A 15542-nucleotide genomic window follows, 5' to 3' on the forward strand; every position below is an offset into this window, starting at 1 on the left:
GGAGACTGCATTAGTAAATAAATGTAGACTCAAAAAGAATTTTTAAAAATCAATAATGATTTTTAAATGATTTTTTACTTTGAGCTTCTTAGCCACACTTCAAAGAAGATAACTCATTTTCTATTATCCCCATTTCACAGATAAAAAAAAAAGAAATTAAAGTTGAGAAGTCATGACTAGTCCAAGGTCAGTCATATCTGACAAATATCAAAGACAGAATTTCAGCATTAATCTTATTAACTTCATTCTTCCATTCCCAAGTTCCATTCTCTATTTGCTTTTGCTTTTCCTTTCCTCTCCACAAAATTCAGCCAGTAACAATTATTCCCAACTTGTATTTTATTTTTAATATGAGCATCATACTTTTTTTTTTATTCTAAGAAAAAACAGCAGATCTTGACCTGGAAAACAATCTTTTTCAAGTGCTGGCTGATGCAGTCACCAGGACCCACAATGAAATCTATGCAATATGTTGTTTATTATTTTAGGAACTTATCTTTTTTTACTCTTTTATTACTACTCGAATTATCAGTATAAATTATGAAAATTCACAAGTGGATTGGAAGGAAAAATACATTTTTGTCAAGTTATTATGCCAGATGGCCCAAAAGTTCCAGTTCAATTAAGTCTTCATAGCTTTAAATTGAACTGAGAATTTTGGGACATGTGGTAGATCAATTCTATTTATATTTTTATTTTAAAAAGTAAAAGTATAAAGGAAAACCTTACATTCTAGATGTTGCACAACTAGCATGAGAACTCCTTCTTTATAAAAATGGTAATATATAATAACATATCAATTATAGATTAACTCACATGCATTTTTGTTCTTAATCTGTGTCTATCTGAATATGTTTCTACTTTGTTTAAGACTGTTAAAAGAAAAGAATATGAGACTAGAAAATTAAACATAATTTTCTCAACATTCTACCAAAAAAGTCTTAAAAATCTAATGAAATAACTCATTAAGAATTAACGCTTACTCATTAATAGCATTTCATATGTACTTCACAAAGACCATAAATAAAATCATATTTTTCCTACAGGTTTTATTTTAACTACATTTGCTCCAACTTCCACTCTGAAGATTATTTATCACATTTACTCTACTACTGACAAAGAAGAAAAAAAGTGGTTCTATCGGTTTCTATTAATATATTTGATTAACTAGTCAAGTCTGAACCAAAGATGAGAAAAGTATAAATGTTTCCTTTCTCAAAAATTGAAAGTGAGAGTAATTCAGGTTTTAATTGCTGTGACCAGAATCAAAGCAAAAGGAGAGGGGCTTGGGTGGTTGGGTAAGAAACGGAGTGGTGGGAAAGTAAAGATCTTCCCTGCTTTAATCTCTCCCCCCTTGCTGACTCCTTTTCTTGTCCTTTAGTTTCCTTTTCCTGATATCCATCACAGAGCCAATCCTCTACCCTAGAGCCAGCAAGATGGCACAGTAGTTAGAGCTCTGGGCCAGCTGTCAGAAAGCACTGAGTTCAAATCTTGTTTCACAAACCTAACAACTGTCTAGGTTTTTGTTTGTTTGACTGTTTTGTTTTTAAATTTACACACAGTATGCCTTTATTTGAGATCTAAATATAAGGACATGTCAGTGTCACCTTAAAGTTAGGCATTAAAGCTCTAGTATCATCTCTGGAAGTATATCTCTTTTCAGTTAAGTATTAGGAAGCTACTTTCAGTATTCTATGTCTGCAGGAAACTTTTGAGCCCTTTTGCTGCATTACTGGCAATAAAGAGGAAATTCTGTCTGGAACACAGAATGTAAATCTATTGAGTGGTTAGCACCAGCATCCTCAAGGCTTCCACATCCACTGTTTTAGCTTCTGTTCTGGAATGATTGCTTTTTAGAATCCAGAGCTTCACGTTCAGGAAAGGTTACTATTCAATGTCTTACTTGGCTGCCCAGGAAGAAGACATCGTAATCTCTCAAGTAATTACTAAAAACATATGATTCATCCATCTACTCCTCTTCTTCCCTTAATATTATTCTGGATTTTCCTGCAGCTAGACATATTACTCCAGGTTTTGTTAGTTGACTTACATCAATTATAGATGATGGAGAGGTGAGACTTCCATATTTTGTTTCTCAAACACTTGCTCACGCATCTCCAGAAGAGTCTTACATGCTGTTCTCAGTCATCTAATTTTACTTGAAAAGTTCATTTGGTGCCTGTGCTTGAAGCTCAGATTGTCTTGAAATGTGGAAGGCCCCATGGTGTGGTTTTTGCAGGGCAGAAAGAGGCCGTTAGCCCAGAGATAGGAACCTGGGCTTTGTCAGCCCATAACCATTCCCAAAAAGGGGCTATTTGTCTTCTCTTCTGTGTATAGCTTTTCCCCCTTTAGAGTCCACAATAAAGACATATTCTGCTTTGAAAATGTCACTATGTTTCATTGTCTCTGGCTGATTGAATTTAAGCCGTCTCCCTTGGGAAAGCTTTTTACTAGTTTCTGTAGAGCATACATGTTTATAAGTTTAATAATACAAATACTGCATTACTGAACTTTCCTCTTTAATGTTTTTTTAATAATTTCAAGGAAAATAAAGGAAAGATGGAAGAAGGAGAGGGTATTTTTAAATGAAATATTCAAAATAAATACAATAATATTAATACATTTATTAACTAGTCAAGTATGAAATAATGTAATAAAAATAATAAAAATACATGTATTCTGCTTTTATTTTTCCCAGCATATAAGGCTTCATAAAATATTTGGATTACTATCAGTAAAAGATAAATTATATGTCTTTAAGATTGAGGAAATGTTTCTGCATCTGAAACTGAATATAATTAGGCTACTGAGAAATGGTAGTACATTCTGATTAAAAATGACAAATGGATCCTGAAATAAATCTTCCAATGCTCAAATCCTGGTGATAACAGTTAACCCAAACAGCAGAATCATCAGCTGACTCTCTATATGTCTAAGAAGCAAAATCTCCCAAATACCATGAGTATTGGAGTATATCAGCTTAACAGTTCTTCTTACCAGTGTTTCCACCTCAACTGCTTACCATCTGATCAATAGCCATCCTTGTTGCCTGCAGTGTGGTCTAATTTCCAAGCAGTTGTGCTTGGCTGATTATCTTTATAACTGTAGCTTCTAAACGTTGCTTTGTAATTTCGAATCACTAAAATGGACAGTAGTTATGTTAGGCTTATCTAAAGGGGAAAAATGCCCAAGAAACATTTCCAATCATGATATTATTTGGAATTTACATAGTGTCCAATTTTGTTACATAATTTTTGTAATTTTCTTTTGTCTTGCTATTATATATATATATATGCATATATATATATATGTTTTAATATAACAGCATGGTATATAGAGAATGTGTGAGATCTGATGAGAGAAGACCTGAAAATTTGACCTCTAGTTATTTAGCTTATAAGATCTTTAGATTTTTTAAAAAATAAAGGTGCCAACCAAGCAAGACTTAGAAAGAGTCACAAAATGCAAAATAAATAATTTTGACTACATCAAGTTGAAAAGTTTTTGTGCAAACAAAACCAATGTAACTAAAATTAGAAGGAAAGCAACAAATTGGGAAACAATCTTCATGGCAAAAACCTCTGACAAAGGTCTAGTTACTCAAATCTATAAAGAGCTAAACCGGTTATACAAAAAATCAAGCCATTCTCCAATTGAGAAATGGGCAAGGGACATGAATGGGCAGTTTTCAGTTAAAGAAATCAAGACTATTAATAAACACATGAAGGGTTGTTCTGAATCTCTTATAATCAGAGAGACACAAATCAAAACAACTTTGAGGTATCACCTCACGCCTAGGAGATTGTTCAGCATGACAGCAAAGGAAGGTAGTGGGTGCTGGAGGAGATGTGGCAAAGTAGGGACATTGATGCATTGCTGGTGGAGTTGTGAATTGATCCGGCCATTCTGGAGGGCAATTTGGAACTATGCCCAGGGAACAAAAAATGACTGTCTGCCCTTTGATCCAGCCATAGCACTGCTGGGTTTGTGCCCCGGAGAGATAGTGGGGAAAAGGACCTGTACAAGAATGTTCATGGCTGTGCTCTTTGTGGTGGCCAAGGATTGGAGGATGAGGGGATGCCCTTCAGTTGGGGAATGGCTGAACAAGTTGTGGTGTATGTTGGTGATGGAATACTATTGTGCTAGAAGGAACAATAGAGTGGAGGAATTCCATGGAGACTGGAACAACCTCCAGGAAGTGATGCAGAGTGAGAGGAGCAGAACCAGGGGAACATTGTACACAGAGACTGACTCATTGTGGTGCAAGAGAATGTAATGGACTTCTCCAGTAATGGCTTTACAATATCCCTGAACAACCTGCAGTGATCTACGATTAAAAAAAGAAAAACTATCCTCAAGCAGAGGACAAACTGAGGGAGTGGATACACCTAGGAAAGGCAACTGCTTGACTAAGGAGGTTGAGGGGACATGATTGAGGAGAGGCACTAAATAAGCACCCTAATGTAAATACCAACAACAGGGAAATGGGTTCAGAGCAGGGACACATGTGATACCCAGACAAATCGCCTGTCGGCTGGGGAGGGGGTGGTGGGGGGTTGAGGGGAGGGAAAGAAAATGATCTCTTTTCAATGAACAATGTATGAAAATGACCAAATAAAATAATGTTTTTAAAAAAAAAGTGCCAAGCAGATAGGTGACTCAGGGGATAGAGCACCCCTCCTGGACCCAGAAGAAATATGGGTTCAAATTTCATCTCAGTCACTTCCTAGTTGTGTGACTGACTCTGGGCCAGTCACTCAATCCCATTTGCCTAGCTCTGGTCTTTCTGTCTTAGCGTTGTTACTAAGAGAGAAAGTAGAGGTATAAAAAAATGAAGAAATTTGACTTGTCATTGTAGATAAAATGTGAATGTGGTATCAGAATGACCTAAATTCAAATCATATCTGAAATATTTACTAATTGTGTGACCCTAGACACATCATACAAACCCTTTCTCTGTAGTTTTCCCATCTGCAAAATAATGCAGTTGGACTTATTTGTAAATTAGTGATACTTTAGAGTACTATGACCTCTTCTCTTTATTACTCTGCTAGCTCTACTATTCTTAAAATGTGAAATAAAATCTAAAATTAAAAGCTATAGCAAGGAATTCTGGGACCTCAGACAAAGTTGGAAAGAAGACCTGGGAAGAGAATAGAGCTAGCTTTTGAAGGAAAAAGTTTGGGGACCACCTGGGAGGGATGCTATAGCGAGGAGGTAAGGTTTTAAGAAATTCATCTTCATGGAGAGTTAGGCTTCAGGTCCATAACATCACAGCAGGCTTTTCTGTGATCCATTTGTAGTGGCTGCAGTTACATGAGACATAGGGGCTTGGACTGACTACTGAGGAAAATGGATCCCTCAGTTTTTGAATGTTTGTGAATTTTCCATTCCCTTTATTGGAGGCTCCTTTGATCAGATCACTCAGACTGAATCTGTTGAAGCTATAAAATAATTCTTCCCCACCCTCTCCAAGAATATTGAGAATTGGGAGGAATGGGCCAACAGCAGTGAAGTAATCACTTTCCAGTAGGGATTGGCCAGGTATAAATCAGAATAATATTGTCACAGTGTAGATAACATTCTTAGCCCAATTGATGACAGAATTTCTAAATTGTGGAGCAGAGTATTTAAAGTGTGTATCAAAAGTGATCAAAAATTTTGGGGATGTTTATTTAAACTAAAATGTTATTCTTAGAATGCTGCTTAAACAGAGGGAACGAAAAAATAATTTTAAGGGTATTTAGAAAAGAAAAAAGTTAGGATTGAGCAAGAAAAAGTCCCACTGACTATATAAGGAGTGATTTGAGAAACAGAGGTAAAATGTAGTCTGACTAATTTTAATTTTAATATTGATACCTAAGTTTTCTCTGACCATAATTGTGGGAAGAGATGAAAGACATGATTAGTACTATGGCCCAAAAGGTATGTGCATAGTCAAGACTTCATATGTTCTACACTAGTACTAGTACTAGTTCAACAAAATATAATTTACTCTAATTTAATTATAAATGTATAATTAATTTGGATCTGTAATTTCACTGGAAGAAGTATTCCTTGGGAGGATTTACTTCTTCTCAATGTAGATTAATATTTATCAACTTTACAGATTAGAAATTTGCTTGCAACACAATAACAGAATAAAAAGTTTGAGGAAGAATAGATAGAGAAACAGACAGACAGATAGATAGATAGATAGATAGATAGATAGATAGATAGATAGATAGATAGATAGAAGATAGATGGACAGATATGTAGGTAGGTAGCCATCTATGTAGCTATTTAAATTTTAATAGCTTAAAACTGTGCTGACTTTTAGAAAAAGTATTATCCCCAAAGTCTTAGTGTACATGTGTATGTGTATCTGTATTGCATATGTATGTATTCATATATTGTTATGCATTTGTGTTTATATACACCTTTATGCGCACATACATATACACAGCCATACACTTATATGTGTGTATTTACATACATAAATATAGTGTGTATTATGTATATATACATATATGTGTGTGTATATATATATATATATATATATATACAGAGAGAGAGAGAGAGAGAGAGAGAGAGAGAGAGAGAGAGAGGAATGGGAATATTGGAATGGGATTTTATTAACCACCTAGTATGTGCTAGAAACTGTAAACATTTGACATTTGACATGCATTTATATATAATTAGGATACTGTTTTAAAATGATATTACTTGGATTCACCCTAAAATGAATAATTATATAGAAAGGATCATCTTTCAGAGTTAGTTTCTTGTAATAGCTATAATGATTAAAATTATTCGGTAAAAAGAAATGAATGGGGGAATTCTGGGTAAAGAGGGCCACAGAATAGAGGTAGGGCTCTTTTGCTCCTCTCTACCAATTGAGATAGTTTCTCACAAGGACAAAAACAAGATCAGGTTACTAAAGTGGTTCCACACATGGGAGCAGAATGGAAAGCAGGCAAAGTTTGGTCATTTCCACACTAAAAGGGAGCGGAAATTATTCCCAGAAAGGTCAAGCTCATCACCCCACCCCAGTTCCACCTACTGTGCCAGAGTTGGAGCCAGGGAGGGACAACCTCTAGATTCTCAGAGGGGCTGGCTAAGGTATTCACAGACTTGCCCCTAAGAGCAGTGAGAGTTGAATCCCCTGGAGGCTGAGGTACACAGAGCTTGGGCAAAGAGACAGAGCAGGGCTACACACAGCAGATGCTGCTGTGGAGACTCAAAAATTAGCCTCAGGGAAAAACCACTGAAGCTTGATATACAGAGAGCTGCCTACACTCCTTATGTAGACTTCTGGTTGGGAAAGGAAGGAAAAACTAACATACAAATGGCCAAGAATGCCCAAAAAATACAATCTATAACTACCAAAAAAAATAAGGAAAAGCCTTTGACTCTGGATAATTTCTACTTAAAGAAACATCAAACTACAGAGGAGACAGCAGAGGATGACAAACAAGCAAACAAATCCAAACTTCCAAAATGGAAATTAATCACAAGCTCTCGAAGAAACAAGGCTGGTTTTTGAAAACCAAGTTAAACTTGGCAAGAAAAGTGGGAAATAGTTCAAAAAAACTAATAGTTTAAAAGACAGAATCTCCCACTTGGAAATAGAACTCCAGAAATCAAATGAAATGATAAGCAAATTGAAGACCAAAAATGACCTGCTAGGAGCCATGAAAAGCAGGATAGACAAAACTGAGAAGGGAAATCAAAAGATTATAGCACGCAACCAGTCTTTAAAGACTAGAATTGGACAAGTAGAAGCTAATGATCTCACAAGACAGCAAAAATCAATGGAGCAAATTCAAAAGATTATCAAAATAGAAGGAAACATGAAATATCTCACTGAGAAAATGACCAATCTTGATAACTGATCTAGAAGAGACAATTTGAGAATCATAGGCCTACCTGAAAACCTGGAAACAAACAGAAACCTTGACATCATACTCAGATATCAAGGAGCACAAATCAGGATTACAAAGGATCTGGCAGCCTCCACACTAAAGGACCTCAAGGCTTGGAATATGATATTCAGAAAGGCAAGAGAATTGGGTCTATAACCAAGGTTCACCTACCCATCAAAACTGACTATAAACTTCCAGGGGAAAGTATGAGCATTCATAAAAATAGAAGATTTCCAAATATTTGTAAAGAAAAGATCAGAACTAAATAGAGAATTTGATATCCAAATACAAAAAAAAAAAAAAACAGGAGAAACATGGAAAAGTAACTAAGAAATAGGGGAAATTTTTGTTCTTTTTTTTCCTCTTTAAAGGCTTAAATAAGGTCAAGTTGTTTATATTCCTATATAGAAAAATGTTAGTTGAAACACTCAAAAAAGTATTTGCTATTATAGTAGTTAGAAGAATTATTCATAGGTAGAGGCTGGGGTACTAAGTGGTTTAAGATGATAGCAAAAAAAAAGAAAAGGTGGGAAATAGAAAATGACACTGAGAGAAACTTGAAGGAATAAGAAAAATAGGACAATCTATACCACACAAAGAGGCACATGGGAAGGGGAGGGGAAGAATATTATTATAAGAAGTCAAGGAAGAGAGTGTTAATAGGTACTACTCAAACCTTACTCTCAGTGGAATAAATTCTTAGAGGGAAATACATCTATATCCATTGGGGTATCACATTCTATCTTACATGATAGGGAAAGTAAGAAGGAAAAAAACTAAAGGGGGGGTTGGATGGGGAGTAAAAATAGGGAGGGAAAAAAGAGAGGGAGAGAATTCAATAGACCCTAAAAACAATAGGAGGGGTATAAAAAGTGAGGGGGAAGAGAGGGAAGTAAAATAAGAGTGGGGTTTAGGGAGTTTGATTAAAAGCAAAAAAAAAACTGATATAGAAGGAAATAGTGAAAGGAGAAAGGGAAGGACTAGGAGAGGAAATCAAAATATTGGGAAACATACAGGTGGTAATCATAACTCTGAATGTGAATGTAATGAACTCACCCACAAAATGGAATCAAATAGCAAAGTGCATAAGAAACCAAAATCCTACCATATGTTCTCTACAAGAAACACACATGAGACAGATAGACATACACAGGGTAAAGGTAAAAGGCTAGAACAAAATCTATTGAGCATGAACTGAGAAAAAGGCAGAAATCACAATTATGATATCTGACAAATACAAAGTAAAATTTGATCTGATTAAAAGAAATAGGGAAGGTAATTACATCCTGATAAAAGGCAGTAAAGACAATGAGGAAATATCAGTATTTACAATCTATGCACCAAGTGCTATAGCATCCACATTTCTAAAGGATTAACTAGTGGAGCTCAAGATAAAAATAGATAGTAAAAGTATACTACTGGAAGACCTAAACCTTTCTCTATATCATATCTAGATAAATCAAACCAAAAAATAAATAAATAAGAAAGATATGAGAGGGGAATGAAAAACGAGTTGATAGATATGTGGAGAAAATAAATAGGGACAAAAAGGAATACACCATCTTTTCAGGAGCACATGGTACATTCACAAAGATTGACCATGTTCTAGGGCATAAAAACATCTCAAACAATTGCAAAAGAGAAGAAATAATAAATGCAACCTTTTCAGGTCATAATGCAATAAAAATAATAATTAGTAAGGGTACATGGAGAGGCAAATCAAAAATTAATTGCAAATTAAATAACACAATTATCCAAAATCAGTTAAAGAACAAATCATAAAAAACAATTAATAATTTAAAGAGAATGACAATGATGAGACATCCCATCAAAATCAATGGGATGCAGTCCAAGCAGTACTCAGGGGAAAATTTATATCCTTGAATGCATATATTAAGAAGGCAAAGATCAATGAATTGGGCATGAAAATTAAAATACTAAAAAGTGAACAAATTAAAAATCCCCAGGTGAAAACTAAATAAGAATTCCAAAAAATTAAAGGAGAAATCAATAAAATTGAACATAAAAGAAATATTGATTTAATAAATTAGACTAGAAGCAGGTACTTTGAAAAAAACAAGTAAAATAGACAAAGTACAGGTTAATCTAATAAAAAAGGAAAGAAGAAAAGGGAATTAACAGTATCAAAGATAAAAAGAAGACCTCACCTCACCTCTAAATAAGGGGAAATTAAGGCAAATATTAAAAAAACTATTTTGCCCAATCAAATTGGCAATAAATATAGTAATCTAGACAATATGGATGAATATTTACAAAAATATAAATTGCCTAGATTAACAGAAGAAGAAATAGAATACTTAAATAATCCGATATCAGAAAAAGAAATTGAACAAGTCATTAAAGAAATCCCTAAGAAAAAATCCCGAGGGCCTGATGGATTCAATAATTTTACCAAACATTTAAAGAACAACTAAACCCAATACTACATAGACTATTTGACAAAATAAGCAAAAAAGGAGTTCTAACAAATTCCTTTTATTACACAAATATGGTACTGATTTCAAAGGCAGGCAGATCAAAAGCAGAGAAAGAAAAATTTAGACCAATCTCCTTAATGAATATAGATGCAAAAATCTTAAATACAATACAAGCAAAAAGACTCCAGCAAGTAATCATGAGGGTTCTTCATTATTTTCAGGTGCCATTTATACCAGAAATGAAAGTATAGTTAAATATTAGGAAAAGAATCCATATAACTGACCATATTAACAAACAAACCAACAAAAACTATATGATTATCTCAATAGATTCAGGAAAAGCCTTTGACAATATACAACAACCATTTCTACTGAAAACATTAGAAAGTAGAGGAATAGGAGGACCTTTCCTAAAAATAATAAAGAGTATATATATATATATACATATATATATATGCATATATATAGTTTATTTTTAGTGGCCTTATACACTTTATTTTTTTTTCTTTTAAGCCTTTTAAAAAAATTAATTTATTTAGCCAATTTAGAACATTATTCCTTGGTTACAAGAATCACATTATTTTCCTTCCTCCCCTCCACCCACCCTTCCCACAACCAATGCATAATTTCATTGGGTATTACATGTGTACTTGATCAGAACCTATTTCCATGTTGTTGGTGTTTGCATTAGGATGTTCCTTTAGAGTATACATCCCCAGCAATATCCCTTCAACCCATGTATTCAAGCAGTTGTTTTTCTTCTCTGTTTCTACTCCCACAGTTTTTCCTCTGGATGTGGATAAATGTTTTTTCTTGTAGAACCCACCAAGAAAACAGTATATATTTAAAACCATCACACAGTATCTTCTGCAGTGGGGATAAATTAGAATCCTTCCTAATAAGAGCAGCAGTGAAACAAGGATGCCCATTATCACCTCTATTATTTAACATTGTACTAGAAACAATAGCAGTAGCAATTAGAGAAGAAAAAGAAATTGAAGGTATTAAAATAGGCAATGAAGAGACCAAGCATTCACTCTTTGCAGATGATATGATGATCTCCTTAAAGAATCCTAGATAATCAACTAAGAAACTAGTGGAAATAATAAACAACTTTAACAAGGTTGCAGGATACAAAATAAACCCATACAAATCATCAACATTTCTATATATTTCTGACACATTCTGGCAGTAAGAGTTAGAAAGAGAAATTCCATTTAAAATCACCCTAGACAATATAAAATACTTCGGAATCTGCCAAGACAAACACAGGAACTATATGAACACAACTACAAAATACTTTTCACAAAATTAAAACTAGATCTAAACAATTCTAAAAGCATTAATTGCTCATGGGTAGGATGACCTAACATAATAAAAATGAACATCCTACCCAAACTAATTTACTTATTTAGTGCCATATCCATCAAACTACCAAGAAACTTTTTAACTGAATTAGAAAAAAAATAACAAAGTTCATTTGGAAGAACAAAATACCAAGAATATTAAGGAGGAAAAATATGAAGGAAGGTGGCCTAGCAGTACAAGACCTTAAACTGTACTATAAAGCAGTAGTCATCAAAACAATATGGTACTGGCTAAGAGACAGGAGGGAGAATCAGTAGAACAGACTCAGCAAGACAGTCTATGATAAACCCAAAGTTTCTAGCTTTTGTGACAAAAATCCACTATTTGACAAAAACTGCTGAGGAAATTGGAAAACAGTGTGGGAGAGATTAGATTTAGATCATCATCTCACACCCTAAACCAAGATAAATTCAAAATGCATGAATGACTCAAATATAAAGAATGAAACTATAAGTAAATTAGGTAAACACAGAATAGTATACTTGTCAGATCTTTGGGAAAGGAAAGATTTTAAGAACAAGTAAGATTTTTAAAAAATTACAAAATGTAAAATAAATAATTTTGATTACATTAAATTAAAAAATGTTTTGTACAAACAAAACCAATACAACTATAATTAGAAGGGGAGCAATAAATTGGGGAAAGAATCCTTATAACAAAAACCTGTGACAAAGCTCTAATTACTCAAATATATAAGGAGCTAAATCAATTGTACAAAAAATCAAGCTATCCCCCAATTGAAAAATAGACAAGGTACCTGAATAAGAAATTTTCAAATAAAGAAATAAAAAACAAATATTTATACACAAATAAAAATATTCTAAATCTCTTATAATCAGAGAAATGCAAATCAAAGCAACTCTGAGGTATTACTTCACATGTAGCAGATTGACTAACATGATAGCAAAAGAATGTGACAAACATTGGAGGGTATGTGGCAAAATTGGGACATTAATGCATTGCTGGTAGAGTTGTGAATTGATCCAACCATTCTGGATGACAATTTGGAAAAATTCCTAAAGGGCACGAAAAGACTGCCTGCCCTTTGATTCATCCATACCACTGCTGGGTTTATGCTCCAAAGAGATCATAAGGAAAAAGATTTGTACAAAAATATTTATAGCCATGCTCTTTTTGGTGGCAAAAAATTGGAAAATGTGGGGATGCCCTTCTATTGGAGAATGGCTGAACAAACTGTCGTATAAGTTGGTGACGAAATATTATTGTACTCAAAGGAATAATAAAGTGGAGGAATTTCATGTGAACTAGAACAACCTCCAGGAATTGATGCAGAATGAAAGGAGCAGAACTAGGAGAACCTTATGCACAGAGATAGATATACTGTGGCACAATGGAATGTAATGGACTTCTCCACTAGCAGCAATGCAATGATCCAGGACAATTCTGAGGGACTTATGAGAAAGAAAGCTCTCCACATTCAGAGGAAGAACTGTGGGAGCAGAAACCCAGAAGTAAAATAACTGCTTTATCACATGGGTTGGTGAGGATATGACTGGGGACGTAGACTCTAAATGATCATCCTAGTGCAAATATTAATAATATGGAAATAGGTCTTGATCAATGATACATGTAGAACCCAGTTGAATTGCATGTTGGTGAAGGGGTGGTAGGGAGAGTGGAAGGAAAGAACATGAATCATGTAACCATGGAAAATATTCTTAATTAAATAATTAATTAATTAGCCTTTTTTACAAAATGAAAAGAAAGGCATGAATACTTTCAAGATGGTTTGGCTTTGGTTGTTACATTATTCTGAAATGAGAATTACTAGAGCATTATGTAGAAATATCTTAAAGTCATAACTACTTCAATTACAATACTTTTTCATTCATTTCCCCAGTATTTAAAGCATAATCTTGGTGTGACAGAGTCTGGCACATAAGAAAAGTGCCAGGTTGAAGAGTGTGTGCATCTGATCATCTCATTGGGGGAGGGACCCCAGGAGGTTGGAATCTTGAGGAAGGGGAAGTTTCCCTTCTGAAGAGCAGTTGGTATCTCAGTTTGGAGAATCTGAAGAGAGGGGGCTGAATTTTCTCCTGAGGGTTATCCAACTTTTTTTTTCTACTTGTGACTAGAAATCATTCCCCCCAACATTTCTCAATTGAAATGACTATTGAAGAGAAACCTGAGAAAAGGTATTGAATCTCTGTCAGACTTTAACCTGGATCTGAACTGTGGCCTAGGGGTCAAACCTAGGCTCACTAAACCTGACTATCTCTCAGGGGGCTCAGGCTGCCAAAGCCTGAGTTCCACCCAAACTTGAGGAGGGAGGGGAAAAGGGGTTTAGCTAGAGACAGGGACTCCCTTTCCCCCCACTATCCTTTCCCATTCTTTTCCCTGTCAGTTTTTCCTTTATATTACCCTGATTGAGTTAATTGATGTTAAAGCAGTTATCTTTTCCCCAAGCTTTGAATCAAGTGTCAATGAACAGATCAAGGGGAGAGACATCTTCTTAAGAAGGGACCCTTTAGTCTATAATAGTGGAGGAGGGGGGACAAGAGGGACAAGAGCAAATCTGGGAGAGTGGCCATAGATAAGGAATGAAGGGGGAAGGGGGAAAATCTTCAAATCCCCTCTCCTCTCTCTGAGTCAACCCTACACATCAGCTGTCTGTCCTAGATCCTGGTTCTTTTACCTCCCAAACTTTTTCTCCATTACATCTGGCACCCCATTTCCTCCATTACAATAGTTAGCATAAATATTTTATTTTTAAACCACTTAGGCCTTTTGAATAGACTTTCTCAAATGCTAGGATTTTTCTATAGTATTTCCTTTGATTCACTCATGAGTGTCATGTCCACTTTTATTGTCTCTGAAAAATCACTCCATCATTTTAATCCCTTTCTCACCATGACATTATAAATGCAAATTGAAATCTGCTAGTTCAAATGTTCCATTAATTTTGCAATGCTATATTCTCAATGAGGATTAAGAAATATAACACCTTCCCAATCAGTAAAGTTATGACATTTTAATAATGTTAAGTCAGTGACATTCAATTTGCTATGATGTTTGCTACAGTCAAATAATAGTTAAAATGGAAAGGCAGCTAGCATTGGAGATCCTTTTATCTTTTGATTTCTTTCTTAAATGGTTGTAACCAAATTTCACCAAAATCAAAATAGTTTATTTTGTCTCAAATAACTGATGAAAAGTATGATTCAATAAAATTGGTGAAATTTTTTTTGGTCTATTTTTAAAATTTCTTAATATTCAAGTGAAATCTTACAGTACTTGAACTTAGAATGAGATAATAATCCAAAGGTTTATCTAGACCAACAACCTAAATTTACAGATGAGGAAACTGAAGTAGAAAGACTTGCCCAAAATCACACAGGTAAAGCCTGAATTGATTGCACAGGAGAAACTGGATTTGAATCCTATTTCTATCACACAAGTGACAGAAACTCTGATTTCAAAGCTAGTGTTTTTTTTTTTTCAATGCTAGCTTAGACGTTTTAAAAATACATTTTTTCAGAGAAGAAAAAATGAGACTTCCGGTCAAGATGGCGGCTTAGAGGAAGCTAAAGTTCAGATCTCCTGAAACCCTTCCTTACCGATCTCAAACCGAATGATCCTAGGACACCGAAATTCAAAACGATCAACAGCATAGACCCCGGGAGTCCTCCTCCTGGACCTGGACCTGGACCAAAAGGTACGCCCCCCCCCAAAAGCCAGAACGTGAGACCACTCAGACCTAAGGGGTAGGCAGAAGGAAGGTCCTAGGACCCATCCCCCCCAACCCAGAGCGCTGAGTCCGAGTCCAAGGCAGCAGAGGCAACCTCAGAGCCCCACGGCCTGCTATTCTGAA

Source organism: Monodelphis domestica, chromosome 3, assembly GCF_027887165.1.
Source record: "Monodelphis domestica isolate mMonDom1 chromosome 3, mMonDom1.pri, whole genome shotgun sequence".
Lineage (NCBI taxonomy): Eukaryota > Metazoa > Chordata > Mammalia > Didelphimorphia > Didelphidae > Monodelphis > Monodelphis domestica.